Source organism: Monodelphis domestica, chromosome 1 (assembly GCF_027887165.1).
Source record: "Monodelphis domestica isolate mMonDom1 chromosome 1, mMonDom1.pri, whole genome shotgun sequence".
Taxonomy (NCBI): domain Eukaryota; kingdom Metazoa; phylum Chordata; class Mammalia; order Didelphimorphia; family Didelphidae; genus Monodelphis; species Monodelphis domestica.
In genome coordinates this window covers 105284390-105304198 of record NC_077227.1, presented here as the reverse complement: position 1 = coordinate 105304198, position 19809 = coordinate 105284390, and the positions used below count along the sequence as shown (strand labels likewise).

Genomic DNA, 19809 nt, shown 5'->3' with positions numbered 1-19809 from the left:
GAGCAATATGGAAATATGTTCTGCATAAAAGCAGTGGTATAATCTATATCAGACTATTTATCACCTCAGGGAGGGGGATGGAAAGGAGGGAGGGAAAAAATTTAAATCCTAAAATGTCAGAAAACAATTGTTAAAAATTGTTTCTATGTGTAACTGAAAAAAAAATTGTCTAAAAGCATAGATAGTATATACTTTATCAAATTTTCACGTGATCTTACACTGGGAGGGATAGTGAATTATCAGAATAACAATAATTAGGATATGAAAAGATCTTGATAGGCTGGAGCACTGGGATGACTTTACTATGATAAAATTATAGGGATTAAGCCTTACACTTGGGTCCAAAAAAATCAATTTCACAATTTTAAGATGGGTTAGGTGGTTAAGTAGCAATTTAACAAGGTTAACAATGTGACATGGAAGCTTAAAAAGCTGCATTCTGAATTATATCAAGAAGGCAGAGCTTCTAGAATAAAGAAATGATAGTCAGCCCTGGTCAGACAACACATGGAGTATTTGAAGAAGGATAATGATAAGTCAGAGAATATCCAAGAGGGAAATGGAATGAGGGTCTTGAGACCATGTCACATGAAAATCAGCTGAAGGAACTAAGCACACTGAATCTGAAGACAGCACAGCATGATATTTGTATTTAATTATCTAGAGAGCTTTCATGTGAAAGGATTGAATGTGTTCTTTTTTTGGGTCCAGAAAGCAGAATTAGGAGCAATGGGTGGAAGTTACAAAGTGATAATTCAGGAGAAAAAGCATCCTACCATTAGAGCTCTCTAAAAGTTGAATGGGATCTCTTTGGAGATGTTGGGATCCCTTCCATGGAGGTCTTTAGGTAGAGGCTGGAATTCTATTCTTTGGGTAGGTTAAAGTGGGGATTAATTTCAGATAGCAGTTGGACTATATGGACACTGAAGTCTCCTCCCAAACTCAGTAATTAAATTCGTGTTCTAAAATTAGTCATATCCTCACGTGATACTTTATAGACTCACAGATTAAGAACATTAATGAACTATGGATATGATCAACATTCTTATTATACAGCTGGGAAAACTGAGGATCAGAGAGTTTAAGTGATTTGCATGAGGTCATATCACATCTGTTATGGATAGCAGGGTGGTCACTTGAATCTTGGTCCTATAATTTTAAAGTGAGCATTCTGCCACAACATATAGCATACCTTAAAAGTCTAAACAATCACTCTTTGTATCCTTGGCCCTACTTTAGGCTCTTAGGACTATGGTTCCGTAATCATCTTCTCGAGCAACTTAAATCTTCCCATTATCTCCTGTTTCCCCCCTGACCTTTCAATTCCAAACCAGGTCCATTTTTTCTATTTGTAACAATGATCAAATCTCTCCTACTCTGAAAAAGCTATCTAGAGGCTATGCTGCAAATGAAGGAACATGCTTTATTCATTACTATCTCCTGGTAGTAAGGCTGAGCCGGGTCTATCACTTGAGCCCAAGAGTTGTGAGATGTAGAATGAAGGGCCATCAGACTGCCTAGGAAGAGACAAATTGAAATTGGTTCAGGTCATAGAGAGCAAGTCAATGGATCAAAGCCACAGTGCCAATCAGCAGTGGATTGGGCAACAGAAACTCAGTCTCAAAACAAAATCTACATTCAAAGCATCATTTCATCATCTACTCTAAAGCTTTGAAAACTGGCTTTTCTTATCATTTTATTGAAACTGTTGTCTCAAAGGTCACCATGACATCATTGGGTTTTTTTAAACCCTTACCTTCAGTCTTGGAATCAATACTGTATATTGGTTCCAAGGCAGAAGATCAGAAAGGGCTAGGCAATGGGGGTTAAGTGACTTGCCCAGGATCACACAAGCTAGGAAGTGGCTGAGGTCAGTTTTAAATCTAGGACCTCCCCTCTCTTGGCCTGGCTTTCAACCCACTGAGCCATCCAGCTGCCCCCATGACATCATTGTTAAATTCAACAACCTTTTCTCAGTCATTATTTTACGTGACTGCTATGTAACATCTAACACTCTCTACACTTAATATCCCAACATCCCCTTCCCCTAGTTTTCCATAAACTTTCTTTCCTTGACTTTAGAAGCATTTTCCTGGCTCTCTCTCTCTCTCTCTCTCAACTCTATTTCTGCTTTGTACCCTTTGCCAGATACTCCTTGATTTGGGTGTTCCTTGATGTGGGCAGTGATGGTGACCTTTTGGTGACCTTGTGCCATGTCCCCACAGACTGTGTGGCCATGCCTGCCCCCACTGTGCGCCACGCCCCACCCATGCATACATTTGGGGGATGAGGCCAGGCTGCAGGCTGGGAAGGTGACCTGCTTTGGTCAGCAGTGGGGCAAGCACAGCTGTGCTGCTGCTCCAGCGGAAGGAGGCAGCAGGGCTCAATGACTGTGCTTGGCAAGCAGGCAGTGCTCAGCCCCTGAGATGGTGAAGGGAGGCTAGAATGCCCCACCTCCTGTACTTAGAGGTGGGGCCAGGCTCCTGCTAGGCCTGCACTTGCCCAGAGGTCTCTGTGTGCCATCTATGGCATGTGTGTCATAGGATTGCCATCATGGATGTAGGGGAACATTATTGGCCTTCTTCTCTTTATACTTTCCACCTGGCGATTTCATGCACTTCTCTATAGCTTTAACTACCACCTCCATGAAGATAGCTTGAATCTCTATCTCTAGACTTGACAGCTGAGTTCCAGGCCCATATCTAGAATTCTTTAACATGTCTTATTTACTCAGATACCTTACTAATGCCTCACCAGTGTACCTAAAATCAAACTTAAAAAATGTTATTCTTGGTATCTCTTAGCACATGGCAAGTATTTTGCATATAACAAGTATTGAATAAGTGCTTGTTGAATTGAACTGAGAAAATACAATCTTAAAAAATAATCCTTACGTTCTCTTTTAGAATCAATACCAAATATTGGTTCCAAGGCAGAAGACTGGTAAGGACTAAGCAATTGGGGTTAAGTGATTTGACCAGTGTCATAGAGCTAGTTAAGTCTCTGAGGCCAGGAAATGCAATCTTAATAGCTAGTATAGGAGACTGACATTTATGTTCTTGCTTCACATGACAACTGACTTACTATGTACCCTAGAGAGGTAAATGTTTGTAATATAGAAAAAAAGTCTGTTTTTGAATTACTTTATTGAGTTCATTTATAAAACATTTTGAGAACTCAAAAGTAAAGATTATTTTTAAAAAATGAAATAAGATTGGGGATAGCCTTCTACATGGATGTCTTATATCACTAATAGTTTAATTAAGCAAAAAAAAAAGTGCCCAAATTAGTCATATTTAAATAGAGTAAGAATAAGAAACATTAATGGATATTCTTTTTTTTTTAAACAAATATTTACAGGGCTATCTAGGGGTTAACTAATCACTTCTTTTAAAACAACCTACTATCTAACTTGTCTGGGAAAATAATAATTAAACTACTTAATCACTGTAATGCTCACAAGTTGAGGATGGATTAGAAACTTAATTTTTAGAAATGGAGTATGTTCTTCAAGTAGAAGTAGAACTTTTTAATGTGGTAAACTTAAAAAAAAGTTTTAAAAAAATGCTGGTAAGCAGCATATCACTAGAAAAGTGCTGCCCAGTATCACAGTTATAATATTTCTTCTTGTTCAGCAGACAATGCCCCTTTTAGCAGAATACTTAATTTGGATTGCTGACATTCATGCACTTCTATAGCCTGGGTGACATCATATGCAATTTAATTGGAGATTGTAGCAGATTCCAGTCTTTTTTACTATCTGGCATCTACTGGTAGAATAATGTAGCAACATGTTCAATTTGGCTAATTAACTTCAAGACTCATGCAGATAAAATGCGCAGGACCTATGTTCTAGAAAGCGCCTAGACTGAAAAACTGAAAGAGCCATTGGCCAATGGGTATATAGCTATTACACAGTTAGTGGAAAATCACATGCCCTACTCCTATTGAATAACATTTTCTAAAAACTTTATTTTGAAGCTACAGTTGAAAGCATTGGTCTTCAGGGAGGATAAAGTTCATTCCAAGTCTGAAGATGTCAAAAGAACATGCCTGCACTCAGTGTTCCAGCCTCACTGGTCTGCTAGCTATTCCCAAATCTGAAATTACATTTCCTATTTACATGCCTTTAAATAGGGTGTACTCTGGAGCTTGGACACCTCATTCTCTTAGCAGAGTTAGGCTGAGAAATGGAAACTTCTTAGATTCTAGCTTGTTTCCAGTGTCAATTCAAGTACCACTCACTGCCTCTACAAACATGGCCGTTCCTGACCTTTTCCAATTTTTAGTCCTATCTCTTCATCCTAATTTCTATTTACTTAACTGTGTTCATATTGCCACCCCCCCCCCGCCCTCCCAAATACTAGATAAGTTCTTTTGAGGTCAGGGGCTGTTTGTTTATAATTTGTTGAACTGAAATTATCCAAGAACAGAAAAGATGAATATCAGGAGGAAAAATACTAGTAACAAATACCTTTCTATCAACCAAAGCTTCTGGTTAATTATGATAGTAGCTTTTAAAAAACAGTCTAGAAATGAAGGCAATAACAGCATGATGATACTTTTAAACTTTGGATGAATTGATGAGTTGACTTTGATTAATCCAGAACCACATGTTTATTTTTCATAATGGAAATTTTTTTCATATCTCATTTGCTGGTAAATTTAATTATACATATATTTTACATGTTTATTCTCTAAAAGCATTCTAGCCATATAGGTGTTTTTCCTATTTTAATTTCAGTTTCAAGATTACAAACTGTAGGCTAGACAGAAATTTAGAGAGACTACTGAGTAAATTCCTTAAAAACTTTTATGCCTATCAAGTAAGGAATGAATGTCTCATTTCAGTGGCTTGACCAGCTTCCAATATAGAATTGTACTGGTGCTTATTAAGCATTAAATGAATATGATATGGAAATTTTGGAGTACAATCTGACTTCTGGTACTAAGGTTATTGTGAATATGTCAGGCCCAAGTAAAACTGCAAGAGATTTCAGGTGGAAGAATAACATCGCCCAAGTTGGAATCTGACAAGGCTAGTGGTTTAGCTTGATATCTACTTTGATAACAAAATTCATCACATTTTGAAATGAGGAGCCCACACATCTTTTAACAACAGCCTACAGGCTTCCAAGAGTCCTACAGAAATTGGTGAAACAATGCTGACACCAGTACATTTTGCTACAGACTGCCTACACCCAGAGATGATGCAATGTAATGAAGTAGGAATATTCTGCTGAAGGGAGGCAGCATTTAGGGCTAACAAAGGGTGAAAATACAAACTTTACTGTGGAAGAATAAATCCTGTACTACCCAGGGCAAAAACTAGTATTCTATAAAACATTCTTCACAGGTAGAGTACATGTGATATGTATTAATTTAAGTCATGGAAAGACTTTTAAAATAGTGAATATATTCATTTGTGTTGGAAAAAAGCTCTAAAGGGTCCGGAAAGTTACCTTATTATGAAGTCACAGGGTGATTGATCAAGGTAAAGAAAAATCATTCCTTTACATAAATTCTGGAAGCAGAGTGGTGTAGTGGATTGAGACCTGCTTCAGAGTCAAGAGGACCCAGGTTCAATTTCTGCTTTTAATAGATTGGTTCTGTGACTACAAACAAGTCATTTAATCTCTCAATACCCTAGGAATTCTAAGGTTCCAAGTTGTAAGTGGATTCCCATTATTATGGTAGAGAATTCCCTTACTAAAAGTTTCCTGTACCAATGAGATCATAGTTTAGGGACAACTTTCCTACCCCCATTCTGATTTTCTGGATTAAAAAAAAAATAGCAAAGTAATGTGACAATGCGCACAGTATATAATACACATAATACACAATTGGTATAATAACAGATTTATTAATAACAGCTAGCATTTTTATACAGCAAAGTGCTTTCTACACATTTTCTCATTTGAGCCTTACAACAACCCTGGGAGGTAAGTGCTATTTTCATTCCCCATTTTATAGATGATGACGCATAAGTAGGTAGAAGTTAAGTTACTTGCCCAGAGTCATATAGCTAATAAATTGATGAGTTGGAATTTGAAGTTAGGCTTTCCTGACTCCAGGTCCAGTGTTCATTCAATCTGTTGCTCCCCACAGCTGTCTCTGATATGAGCAGAACAAAGTGACAGAGGAAATATCAAAATTAAAATAAAAGTCTCTGTCATTAGAATTTACAGTCTAGTCTAGTAGGGGGAGGTTACCTTGGCAGATAGCTATACTGTATAGCATTACATGACAAATAGATTAGAGGATTATGAAATAAAGTCTGAGATCTCAGGAAGAACTTGCCAATACCTGAAGAGCAGTTGCGAAGAGGGTCAAAGATTGTCAGAAGAGATGACATTTGATTTTGGCATAAGGAGATGAGTAGGAAATTCAATAGGCACTGAGAAAATAGGAGAGCATTTGAACCACAGGAAAAAAGTTAACCACAGGCATGGAGGTATGAGATACCAGGGTATGTTCAGTGTATGATCAGAGCCTTTAATGCCTACTGATCAACTTTTAGTTAGCCCACCAAATAGGAGTTCTAGTTGTTTTCCAAGGTGCCCAGAGTATATAGCACAATCCTACCAATGAACTCCAGATATTTTAAAGACAGACGGCTACTGTCTGTTCTTAAAGCTTAGTTCTGTGGCAAGAACCAAAACTTCATCTTGGATTTTAATGTTTACAAGTTTTTTCAGTTTTCATCCTTCTGGACTTTTATGTTACATATTTGATATTGATACTACTGACTATGGTTTCCTGGAAACTCTCTCTCATATGGGCTTTCCTGACACTATTTTCTCAAGACTTTCTTACCAGTATGACCACTTCTCAGTGTTCTTTGTGGGCTCATCATCCATATCATACCCCCAATTGGGTTTTCAACAAAGTTGTCCTAGGCCCATTTTATTTTTCTCACTATCCTCTCTTGGTGATTTTATCAGGTCCCAACTGTCTATTACCTTTAGCCAGAGGACTCAGCAGCTCTATATTCCCTTCTCAGTCTCTCCTTGAACTTCAGTCCTGCATCATCAACTGTCTACTCTACATTTCAAATTGAATGTCTTAGAGCAGTGATGGTGAACCTACAGCATTGTTGCCAAAGATGGAACACAGAGTGCTCTCTGTGGGTATGTGGATGCTCCACCCCCCGACCCCCCCCATTACTAGAAAGGCAGAGGGACTATGGTGGAGCTGTTCCCTTCTCCCTCTCCACTGTGCCTGATGACATTTTTTCATACCCCCCACCCTCCGCTCAGCAGCCCAATGGGAGCACTTTATCCCTCCCCTGTGTGGGGCAAGGGGGGGGGAGGGGCAGGACACACCTAGAACTCTGTGTGGGGGCACAGTATTGGTTCTGGGGTGGTGGTGGAGTGTGGGCCAGCCAGCACTCTGTCTTTAAAAGGTGTGCCATCACTGTCTTAGAGATATCTCACCTTTTACCCTAAACCAACCTCTCCTAAAATTTTCTATTTCTCTCAATGGCACTATCATTCTTCTAGTTTCCTAGGTATTAACCTTAGAATTATCCCTTTTAGTCCACATATCCAATCAGTTGTTCTACTTTTTTGTAAATCTCTTGCATCTGACCTTCTTTCTCACATAGCCACCATCTAGTTCAAATCCAAATGGTCTAAACATGTGCAAGATTTCCTTCCTAATTGGTCTTTCTTCATCAAGTCTCCTAACAATGTCTGTTATCCTCCAGTACAAATATCCTTCAACTGATTTTTCTTCAGTGCATACTTGACCACTTAATTTCCGTACTCAATCAACTCCAATGGCTATTTACTGCCTTTAAGAGAAAAACGAAAAAATGAACTTGTTCCCCCTCAAAATTCTTTTATATCCTGATTTCAATCTCCTTTTCCAGCATTTGTTACTCTCTTTTCTGCACTGTGATAGACAAAAGAGCCTTCTTAGTGTTCTTAATGCACAGCACTCTGATCTCATCTCAGTGCTATTGAACTCACTCCTCAATTCTGCCTCATGAAATTCCTCTCTTCCTCTGACTCAAGCATTGCCTTCTACATAATTTCTTTCCCAATTCCAGAAACTGCTGGTATCCTCCTGCCCCATTTACCTTGATCTTGTTTTCTTTATATTTATATGAACTTGTCTTTTTAGTACAATGTTAGCTCTTTGAGAATGGGAATTGTTTAATTCTTTGCATCCCCAGAATCTAGCACAGTGTTGGCACAATACAGTAAGCACTTAATAAATGCTTGGCTGACAGACTGCAATAGCTCAACAGAGATTAATGAAGAAAAAAAAGGATACAATGTGAGAAATAGAGGCAAAAAAGATGAGTCTCTAAAATAGCCCTTTTCCAAATGCCTCCAATTTCATAATAGTTTGTAAGTTCAATCTCATTGCCACCTACTGTTGTTGAAGCCCACATTATCTCATGCCTCGACTACTATAATTCGTCTCCTGGCTAGTCTCTGCTTCCAGTTTTTACCCTCTCAAATTTTCCTGGCTTCCAGATTAATATTCCTAAAGCACATTTCTGATCATGCCCTTCCTCTTGGTCAAAAAACAAAACCGTAGATGGTTCTATTAGCTAGAGTGAATAAATTTCATACTACTCAACCTGGATTCAAGGTCCTACTAACTTCTTTCCAAATATTTAAAGAATCAGTCTTACAAGGGCCCTTTAGTTCAACTATACTTACTCTTTTTACAAGTAGGATAAGAAGCCTAAAGAGATAAAAAGATCTGGAAAAGTTTCAAACAGATAAAGAGTGAAAGAGCCAGGGTGAGGGAGAACACACATCTCTGGACCATCAGCCCAGCATACTGAATATGCAGTTAGAGGGCATGTTCTCCGCATCCCCCCCCAGCTCCCTTTCTTTGCTCCTGCGAATCTTCTACCGGGAATGTATTCCTTATCACTTTTCCATTTCAAATATGAAACCAACTCATCCTTTATTTAGCATTCTCTCAATTAAATATCATCTTTTCCCTCTTCTTAACTCCCAGCTGGGAAGCATTTCTAACCAGCATTAAACGTCTGCACTGGAAAAGACCTTAGAAATCCATTCCTTTCATATTACAAATGGGTAAATTCTAGCTCAGACGAGGTAAGTAAACAATTTCATCATTCCTGGTGTCCTTGCTTTAAGCTTTCCCCCACTCACCTCCCAACCCAAACTTGAAAACCTCCTGGAGAGTGCAAACCAAATCTTACTCATGTTTGAATCTCACCCAGCACATAAAGCGGTGTTCAGTATCTGTACAATTGGAGTTTCTCGGACCTTCTAGGAAGAGACTACTAAAGGGGGGCGGAAGGCTTTCATAAAAGGATGAAATCTTAGGTCCACGGAAGAGTGTGGGAAAGAAATGCGATTTGTCTCCTCCCCAGTTCTAGGTCCTCTATGCAGGAGGTGCGGGACCTCTCGAAACTTCAGCGTTTTCTTTCCTGAACTGAGAGGGCGGGTAATGAAGCCATCCTCCACTCCCACCCTTACCCCCTTACAGGGCATCAATGTCACTCTCGTAGGCTGGGCAGGATATGGGGAGAACGGAAGAGGGGGTCATTCTGTCATCATTCAGCTACACTCCAAGGTACTAACTCCTCAGTAGTGGCCTCCCGATACCGCCTCTGGGCTCCGGAACAGCCACCGCGAGGGGAGAACCGCTTTCCCAGAACGAGGTGCTCCAGGGAGGCGGGGCCTTCCCTCCTGGGGCAACCTCGGAGGCAGGCGGAAAGCTGGGAGCCGCCCGAACGGCGTCCCGCCCTCTCACCGGAAGACCGGAACTGCCCCTTCAATCGGACTGGTACCCGGAGGCAACCCTGTCCACCGCATCCTCCTTATCCAACGGTCCGGCGTGTCTTGCACTGACCTTTGGCTCCCCCCTAGCCTCGGGGACGCACCATAACTCACCTTTGGAATCCAGATCAAGTCTAAGTGTCCCCCGAGGGAAGAGGAACTACGGGTGCAGAACCCTCTCCACTCCCAATCCGGAAGGCAGTGAGACGACTTCCGGTCGGGACGGGTTTACGGGCTCTGCGTGCAAGTTATTCCATTGAAGTAAAAGGTCGAAACGTTTGGAGCAGTGCGACCCATGTGTGTGGACGCCTTTCCCACACGGGGCTGGGCGTGAAAAAGCCGGAACTGGCCCGTCTAAAGCAAAACGTCAGGGCTTCTAGGTGTTACTTTATTGGGAACACACATTACCTACCGTTATCATATACTTTCCAGACACAGCTGCCGTTGCCCCGAGCAACGGGGAGGTTGGGCGAAGGGAAAGCGTAAAGGCGTGAAACCGGAAGCTTGAAGAACAGTTTCCCCCGCTCCCTGCCCTTTTTCCATAATTAAAAATGGCTACCGCGGCATCGACGTCAAATTGGATAGGGTGTCGCTCTACCTTTATTGGAGGAATAACTTTATGACCCGATAAAGGGAGGCAGCGGCACCTAGTGGACTGGAGGCGAAGCCTTGTAAGTCGGGCGGGGAATGTAGTGAGCATAGGGGCGCCAATGCGACGTTGTTACTCGTTCTTCCTAGATGACTCCGCCTTCCAGCCCTCACTCCCTCCCGCCTCCTGGGTTGGTGACGTGCAAACGCCGGAGGGCAGGGCTAGCATAAGGAGGGGGGCCGGGAGCGAGGTGGGGGGGACGGGGCGGGGCAAATTGTGGGGGGCGGGGGGGGCGGTGGTTGGGTAGCGCCGCTTCTGTAGAGGAGGAGGAAGGAGGAGGATGGCGGAGTCCGGGCTCTTGACGGTAACCAGGGAGCGCCCGGGCGGGGGGTGGCAGGTGGGGAGTGGGACGTCCCCCTCCACCGGAGGGATAGCTGGGGGCACGTAGTGCTCTCTGCCCAGAGTCGGAGTCAGGGCCCGGGGGTCATAACTTAAGGGAAGGGGCGAGGCCCAGATCGGAGGGGAAGGCAGGGCTCCGCACGAAGGGGCCCGGAGGAGGCGCCGCCGCCACCTCCACCGCCACCGCCACCGCCACCGCCACCGCCACCGCCGCTTTCTTGGGCGCCCGGGCCGGGGGATACTCGTTGTGGGCCCGGTCACTGCGCTGCGGGGCGGAAAGCTGCTCCCGCCGGCGGGGGCTGGATCTGACAGCGGCCCGGGCTGGGCCTAGAAAGATTGTCCGGGACAGCTCCTGGGAGCTGGCTAGCGAAGGGATCCCGCCGCCGCCAGTGCTGCTGCTGAGGGGGGCACGGCGGGCGGGGGACTCAGCCTGTCAGGAGCAGCCCCCAGGGGGCCGAGGAGGTGGGCAGGTAAGGAGTCCTACTCCCCCCTCCCAAAAGAAGCTGTGTGTGTGTGTGTGTGAGTACACACACACTCTCTCTCTCTCTCTCTCTGTCTCGCTCTCTTACACCCTTCCCCACCCCGCGAAGACAACCCTTCAGTGGAAGCTGAAGACTGAAATTTTGGGTGTGTTTTCTTGTGGAGGGAGTCGTAGGCATCCTAAGGCTGCCTCCTTTGGGTATGCCTCCTGGTGCCCAACCCTTGATGGTTTAAAACATTTTTTTTAAATTATCATTATTAGCTAGCAAGTGGGAGCCACGAACAGGGGTGTTCTGAACTAAAAGAAGAAAAAAGTAAATGAATAGTAATGCTGGAAACTCCTCAGACAAATATATCTGTTGTCCCTACAGTCATTGTCTTGCATCTCCCTTCCTCTTTCTTCTCCCCTCTCTGGTATGCTTGTTCAGGTAGGAAAATAATGGAAAATAATTCATGTAGGAAAATAATAAGCATATGTTTAATTGGTGTGTATATGGGAAATGGACATAGTTGTTTGAGTGACTATTTAAAAACAGTTGGCATAAATCCTGCCTTATGGCTCATGGGGTGTTTGCATCCTTGGCGAAAGAATTTTTTTTTTTTAGTGATTAAAATTTGAAATTTGGGTTCTGAATTTTCAGTTTATTTGATACTTTGTATAGAAAGTTGGTAATCGATGTGAATAAATGAGATAGCCTTGTTTTAGAATCCAACTAAACAAGATGTTTCAACAGTCTCTGGAGATGAAGAGAGATGAGGTTAAAGATGCATATTGTATACAGTAAAGCCTAATGATTACATGACTATAAATGTATGTATATGATCTTAATTCTCAGAACTTTTTGCACTCTTTCAGAAAGAATAAAGGACTTGAAGTGTGATCCCTTTGAATCAATAGTAAAGTTTCATTTTTTTGTTATCTTTTGCAAGTCCATAATTTGTGACTAAAATACAGCTCCAAAGAGGAAAATGCTTTTAAATATAATTTAAAAGAAATTGTTCTCAGAAAAGAATGAGAAAAATGTATGCCCCTCCATGTATGACTGCATACATAAAGACAATTTGAGCTCAATATGATTTATGATATAGACATTGTAATTTTATGATTTGAATTAATGAGGAAATGTTCCATGATGACAGGACTTTTTAGAGATGGACAATAGACATTTTAATTTCTCCTTTCTATGTGACGTAAGTAAACTTTATATGAAATCACGGTTCCTACTCATGACCATCAGATACCTTGTAAATTTTAAAAATGTAATTATACATATGCATATATGAAATCAGTCCAGAGAAAAAGATTATGGTTAGTTTTCACTGCTTTAATTACATTGGTTGCACACTATCTAGTCTGGGTGTTCTCAAGTGCAAAACTGCCTTTTAACCAAGAATTAAATAAAATATGAAAATGATAATGCTTTTTTAAAGAGCTAAATAAGAGAAATGCCTACCAGTCTTTCAGAAATGTTTATTCATTTTTTGAAGAAAGGTTTAACCTTATCTTGATATAATTTGCATCTTAAACACTTAAAACAATCCAAGTGTTCTTTTTTTACTACTGTAGTTTAAATAGTGACTTAATGGAAATTTTAGTAATATGAGAATATTTCTTTTCTAATTAATGACTCACAAAATGTATTAGTAGTTTGTAGCCGAATTTCTTTATAGTTTTTATCACTGTATTAAAGTTTCAACAAGGAGCTGGGTTTTGGTATCTGTAGCAAATAACGTGATCATGTTACTGCCCCCAAGCCATGCCACAATTTTTACATATTTCATGCTATGAAATGGCAAAACTGATTGTAAATTACCTTTGATATGCTTTCTGGAATTCGGTTTTAAAAATATTACTATTTCTTCAGTAGCCTGGGTAGGAACAGATGACTTGTTTTTTCCGTTTTCAGAAACATAGAAACCAGAGACTGATGTGGAATAACCCCAAAGATAGTTGCTTTTGAATGGCTGCTGTTAAATTTTTTCTCCTTGCTTTCAACTGATATAAATTGGGGGGGGGGGGGGGGATGAATGGAATTGAGTTCTTTTATTTTTCAGATAATAAAATCATGTTAATTGGGCTTATTCTTTTTAATATTCTGGATTGTGAAAAAGTCTGTTGTGATACTTGCTGTGTCCTGTTAACAAAAATGTTTATCTGTTGAGTTGATTTTTTTATGTTTTTTCTTTATATGAATCTAAGTTTGTAGAATTGTATTTTTTGATTATTCATGGTTTGCTTTTTGTATATTTGTGTATGTACGTGCAGGGGGTATGAATTACATGAAATACTAAAAATGAAAAGTTTTCAATTTACTTAAAATATCTTTTAACAGTGTTTTTAAAAAAAACATATTTTAGGATCTAGATTTATAGTTGGAGGGGGTCTTGGAGATTATCTAGTTCAACTAGAGATTATCCAGTACAACCTTCAGATTTTACAGATGAGGAAACAGGCCTATAGAGTTTGTGACTTGGCCAAAGTTATCTAGATAGTGAGCAATGGAGCCAGGATTCTCTCTCTCCAGATTTTGTGTTTTTCCCATTGAATTCTGGGTTTTAAGTGTCAGGTTCTCCCCATGAAAATACTGTGAAGTTTAAAAGAAGTCTAATTGGATTGTTCATGATAGAGTTTTTGAACTGTCATTGGGAATGGGAAATTATTAGATGAAATATTAAAAAATACATTAACTAGTGCTTCCTAGTTAAGTTACAGGGAAGAAAATAAAAACATTTCCTTGTTGAAGGACTGGCAGGAAAACTAGTCACTGTTTGGGAAAAGTATAATATGTAAGTGCTGTTTATATCACCACATATGCACTGCTTGCTGGGATCAGATACTACAAGAGAAGTAGTAGACTTCCCTGCTAAAGATCTTCAAGGAAAAGTTGGGTGATCTCCACTTGGGTTTGTTATATTGGGAATTTTTGTTCAGGTGTGGATTTAACTAAATGTTCTCTGAGGGTTCTTTCCAACTTAGAGATTCTCTGAAATCCTTGACTCTGAGAAAAGGTTACTAATTAACTCTTTTTGTAGTTTGAGTATGTAGTCTTTATATTAATTTTAAGAATGAACATTTCACAGGATGAATTGTGCAGAATTCTGCTTTGTTCTTCCAACATCCTGGGATTGAATCTATTGTTATATATAATTTAAAATGTTTGGCTTTAGTTACTTTTATTTTATCAGAGTGGTGTCACTACTTTACATCTTTCTAAAAGTTTTATTTTCTGGTGAGTCTGCTGATAAAATATATAAATTTTTATTTACATTTTCTTCATGTACTAATTTCACTTATGTTTAAACATTGAAAAATGACATGGAAATTCTACTTTGTTAGTGTTCTTTGTGACAACAAAGCAATTTTAAAGTGTGTTGGGGATTGGATTTTAGCATGTGATTGAATGTCTTGGAATTTAGCTAATATGGAATGCCTTCAATTACATAGGAATAATTATAAATCTAAGAAAATAATATTTAATTTGTGTCCTATGGCATATATTTAAATTATTGCAAGGTAAGCTAGGATTTGAACTATCTTTTCCCATGGGTCATGGCATTATATTTTCAGCAAAGTGAGTAGGCCTAATTAAAAAATTTTTTTAAATTATAAAGGACCTTTCAGTTTTGAACTTGTTAGTAACATTTGTGCCTCCTGAGAAAGTATGCAGATACTGGTAGCAATATTTTAAAGAGATAATTAGATTTCTCACAATTTAGCAAATTCCAGCATCTCTAAAGATGAGGGGAAACTGCAAAATGCAGTGTATGTTGTATGATAAAAGTTTCCTTTATATGAAAGAAAAATGCAGATATTGCTCAGAACTGAAGCATATTAAGGAGAATTTAATGATGTATATAATTGGTAGTGGTGTGAAGTCAACCTTCAAGAGCTTTATGAATTTTTTTTGTTAGACTGTCCTTTGGTTTTCAAAACACTATGTAGATTCATTTGAGAGAATAGTGCCAATATTAGTGCTTAATCGCCTAAAAATTTTATTAACAAATTTCACATTTCTCAGAAAGGCTACATACTTTCTTAGTTTTTCATTTGATGGAGTGGAAATTTCTTCTCTAGGGTAAGAGAGAATCTAAAACTTTGCTGATTTTTATCAGTTAAATTCAAAAGCTCTGTTTCTATTCCTTATTCAATAGCACTTCTGTTCCTGAGACTTTAAGAAACTTGAAAGTACCTAAAATATTAAAAAAAATTTGGTTTATATTTTTTCCTACCAATTGCATTTTTATGTTTCCTAATGTTATTGTTTAGATTAAGCTGATAGTGTCCTTAATTTGGAAATATATAATATTAATGTTTTGGGGAAACTTAAAAAATAAACTTATTTTTATTTTTTTCAATTTTTAAAAATTACATACATACTAGTCACCATCACCATTTAAATCAACAAATGCATAAAATTATATGCAAAACCACAAGTTTCATGTTGTTTACAATTTGTTTAAAATATGTAAAATATATATGTGCTAATATAAACATTCTCTGCTTTTGACTTCCTTTTGGATTTGCTTTACTTTAGTACTTTTTTTCTCTTGATTTTGTGGCTTACTTTTAAAAAAATATAATCATACTATATATTCTTATACTCTTATTCTTTTTTCATCTCTTCATATAGTTTCCTTATTTTCTTTATATTTCTAATATTTATCACTTCTAATAACACAATATAATCCATTATATTCAAATATCATAGTCTGTTCAGCTATTTCTCCCATTCATTGCATTTATATGATTTCCAGTTATTTTGCCATTACAAACAAAGCTTCCATGAATATTGCCTGCATTTGCAGCTTTTTAACTTCTCAGTAATACGCTTAGGGCCAAATCTTAGTAATGGGGTCCATAGGTCAATGAACATGAATAGTTTTACTGCTCTTAATATATATCTCCATCTTGTTTTCTAAAAAACCAATTCATAGCTGCGACAGCAATGTAACATTAAGACTGTTCTCCATGTTCCTATCAGCATTTAATTTGATTAATTTAACATGTCTGGTTTTCATTTAACATATATTACCAAGGTCATATTTAACCAAATTAGCCCTGAGGCATCAGGGAATCTGTTTTTGGGACCATACTCTTTCCATAACTAAGACTTTCCAGCTTGGTTATACCTAGTGACACTTTTGTTCTAATTCCATAACTCCTCAAGAATGCAGAATTACCTCCATCATATGATGAGTGTTAAAGTAAGAATTTTTGCAGAATATTTATGCTCTCTAGACCATTGTTGCCCCACTAGAATCTGTGTTTGAATTGCATGTATGTTCAGACTTTGATCCACTATTAGCTTTATGTAGATGTGTGGGAGCTCTCCAGATTTCTATCATAATTAACTTATCTATGGTTGTATTCATCTCCTTAATTTCTTTCTTTTTAGTTTTTGGTTCGATTTATCAAGTTCTGAGAAGAGAATATTAAAGTTTGCTACTATTATTATTTTGTTATCTATTTCAATCTGTATCTCATTTAGTTTTTCCTTGAAAAATCTGGATGCTCTTAATTCTTGGTGCATATGGGTTCCGTATTGAAAATGCTTCATTATCCATAGTGCTCCCCAACATGATTACCTTGTTCATTCCTTTCAGTTATATCCATTTTAGTCTAAACTCTTTAGAGAGCATGACTACCAACCCTATCATCTCTGAATCAGCTGGGGCATATATTCTGCTCTAGACTGTCATTTTCTATGTGTATCTCTTGTTTTTAGTGTGTTTCTTGTAAACAACAAGTTGTCACGTCCTGGTTTTTGATTCTTTCTGCTATTTTCTTTCCAGGGGGGAGTTTATCCTCTTTACGCTCAATGTCATAGTTACTAGCTGTGCACTTCCATCTATTCCATTCCTCTTTACTGTTTTTGTCCCTCTTCTTTCTTTCTACTGTAGTACTCCTCAGTTGTCCAGTTTGCTTTGACTAATACCTCTCCAATTCACATCCTTTTCCTTAAATCCTTCCTTATTCTCTTCCTTGCCCTCCTAGTTACAAACTGACCCACCTTTCCAAAGGTCCTTTTCTTGACTCTTGACCCTTACCTTTTAATTCTTATTTTATCCACTTTCCCCAAAATCCTTTCTCTATAACCATGCCCTCTTATTTCTTGATATGATCATTTGATCTTCTGCCATAATCTTTTGATTTTCCTTTTTGGTTTGATCTATCCTGCTTTTTATGGCTTCCAGTTGTTTCTCTAATTGAGAGTTGTTGTCTTTTAAACTGCTATTTTCTTTTTGAACTATTTCCCACTTTTCTTTTCTTGCCAGAAGGCTTCCATCTTTTTTTTTTAATTAAAAAATTTTTTTTAAAACTCTTACCTTCTCTGTCCTGGAGTCAATACTGTATATTGGCTCTAAGGCAGAAGAGTGGTAAGGGCTAGGCAATGGGGGTTAAGTGACTTGACGCCCAGGGCCACACAGCTGGGAAGAGTCTGGGGCCAGATTTGAACTTAGGACCTAAATCTCCAGGCCTGGCTCTCAATCCACTGAACTATCCAGCTGCCCCTCGTGGCTTCCATCTTTTTGATAAGCTCCAATTTAAATTCTTTAAGAGCTTGTGGCCAATTTCCATTTATTTTTGAAGGTTTTGGTTCATTTATTTGTATTACTTCTCCTGCTATTTCCTCTGTAGTCTGGATTTTTCCTCTGTAAAAATTATTCAGGGTCAACTCCTTGTTTTTCTTGGTATTGGGAAGTTGTTCCTGGGCACTGTTTGCCTTCACTATGGTGGTTTTCCCTTCCCTTTCTAGTCAGAAATCTGAGTGAGGAGGACAGGCTTTCTGCGTTTGGAGCTAAGGAGCAAGGATTTTGCCTGAAGCCACCTCTTGAGTCTCTGTAGCTTCTACTGTTTGCTGCCCTTCTCTGTGCTATCTCCTCACAGGCGCCCATGGCCTGCGCTCTTCAGCCTACTGGGGTTTCAGGTTTAGCTGCTCTCGTGTAGGTCTTTGGTGGTCTTAGTCAGCTGCCTAGGACCTAGAGGTGCCCCTCACTCTAGAAGTGCCCCTTGTTCACTCACTGATTCCAGTGTGTGCTAGCTCTGACTCTGGCTCCATAGGTGGGGTGGGGGAGAGTAGATCAGCTTGCATTTTGGTGGAAGCTTTTTCACCCCGTTATAGTGCAAAAATGCCAAAATCCCACGTACCTTCAATTCTGCACCCTACTGTAGAGTCCCTTTGTCCATATGAATTTGTTGGGGTTTTTTTTTGGCCTTTTGAGGTAGGTGGTGAGGAGAGGAAATGTCCTGTGTCTAGGTTGCTGCCACCATGTTTGCTGGAAAGTCTTATTTCTTGATATGAGTTCAATTCTAAAAATCCCTCCTAAGAGTTCCTCTCTTATCTCCTCACTTTGGTTCTCTACCTCTTGATATGTACTCCACTCTAAATATCCCTTTCTCCCCTCTTCTTCATCCCCCTTCCCTTCCTACTCCCCTTCCCTCCCTTCCTTTCTCTTAATCTACCCTTTCTTCTTTTATTTTCTCAGTCCTCTTTAAGGGGATATCCCTTCCTCTCTTTATTTGTGGCAGTTTATCGACTCATTCCTCCTCTATATGAGATAGCCATTTAGCTGTACCTCCTCCTAGTCCATTTCAGCTATTCCATTACAATCACCGCAACCTCAAGTCTTCCATCCATACACATCCCTTCAAAATACACAGGCAGTGATGCCATTCCCAGGGGCCATAGATGACATTTTCAAATTCAAGAATAAAACACTTTGACCTTTGGGGTTGCTTATGATTAGTCTTTCATTACCTTTGTATATTTTTTATAGATCAATTTTCTGCTGTGTTAGGGTTTTTCTCTGGGAATTGTTGAAACTCTCTTAATTTTTACCTTTTACAATTATGCATATCTTTGCTGGATATGTTGTTCTTGGTTGTAAGCCCATTTCTTTTGCTCTGAGAAATGCTGTGTTCTATATCCTGTGTTCTTTTAATATTGCAGCTGCTAAATCTTGTATTATTCTGACTATAGCTCCACAGTATTTTAATTATTTTTTTCTTGTTGCTTATAGTATTTTCTCCTTAACTTGAGAGCTATGGAACTTAGCAATGATATTCCAATGCATTTTCATTTTTGAGTCTCTGAAATAGTGATTGGTAGATTCTTTCAATTTCTAGTTTACCCTCTGATTCTAGAATTTCTGGGTAGTTTTTCTTGATGATTTTTGAGTATGGTTTCTAAAATTTTTTTTAATCATAACTTTCTAGGAGTTTAGCTATTCTTATTATCTTGATCTAGTTTCTAGGTCAGATTTTTTTTGTTTTTGTTTTTGTGTGTGTGTGTGTGTCTCATAATGTTTCATTCTCTTATTATTTCATTTTTTAAAATTTTGCTTTATTATTTATTTATTTTAGGAAATTGTTAGCTTCCCCTTGTTCAATTCTAAGTCTTCATATTAATTGCTTCCATGAATTTCTGGATGACTTTCATTTGGGTTATCTTTCATAATTTTTTTACTTTCTTACATTTCTCTAATTTTTTCTTCTAATTTTTCCTCAACTTTTCTCATTTGGTTTTTGAGGTCTTTTTATTATTTTATTATTATTTTTTTTTCAAG

The 19809-nt window shown here is 38.8% G+C and overlaps 2 protein-coding genes across 7 annotated transcripts in view; one reads left to right on the top strand and one right to left on the bottom strand.

Annotated features, from left to right (window-relative positions):
* The window catches only part of BBIP1 (BBSome interacting protein 1), a 46431-nt gene extending 36119 nt beyond the window's left edge, over positions 1-10312 (bottom strand). Inside the window, exon 1 of one of the 3 annotated variants that reach the window (XM_056820199.1) lies at positions 10186-10312. The gene's annotated coding sequence lies outside the window, so the exon portion shown is untranslated. Of the gene's footprint in view, positions 1-776; positions 3108-9887; positions 10029-10185 lie in introns of those variants that run through there. The other 2 variants (XM_007479025.3, XM_056820200.1) reach the window with 2 other exon arrangements.
* The window catches only part of SHOC2 (SHOC2 leucine rich repeat scaffold protein), a 167420-nt gene continuing 157921 nt past the window's right edge, over positions 10311-19809 (top strand). Inside the window, exon 1 of one of the 4 annotated variants that reach the window (XM_056820192.1) lies at positions 10311-10444. The gene's annotated coding sequence lies outside the window, so the exon portion shown is untranslated. Of the gene's footprint in view, positions 10445-10623; positions 11232-19809 lie in introns of those variants that run through there. The other 3 variants (XM_056820191.1, XM_007479024.3, XM_056820193.1) reach the window with 3 other exon arrangements.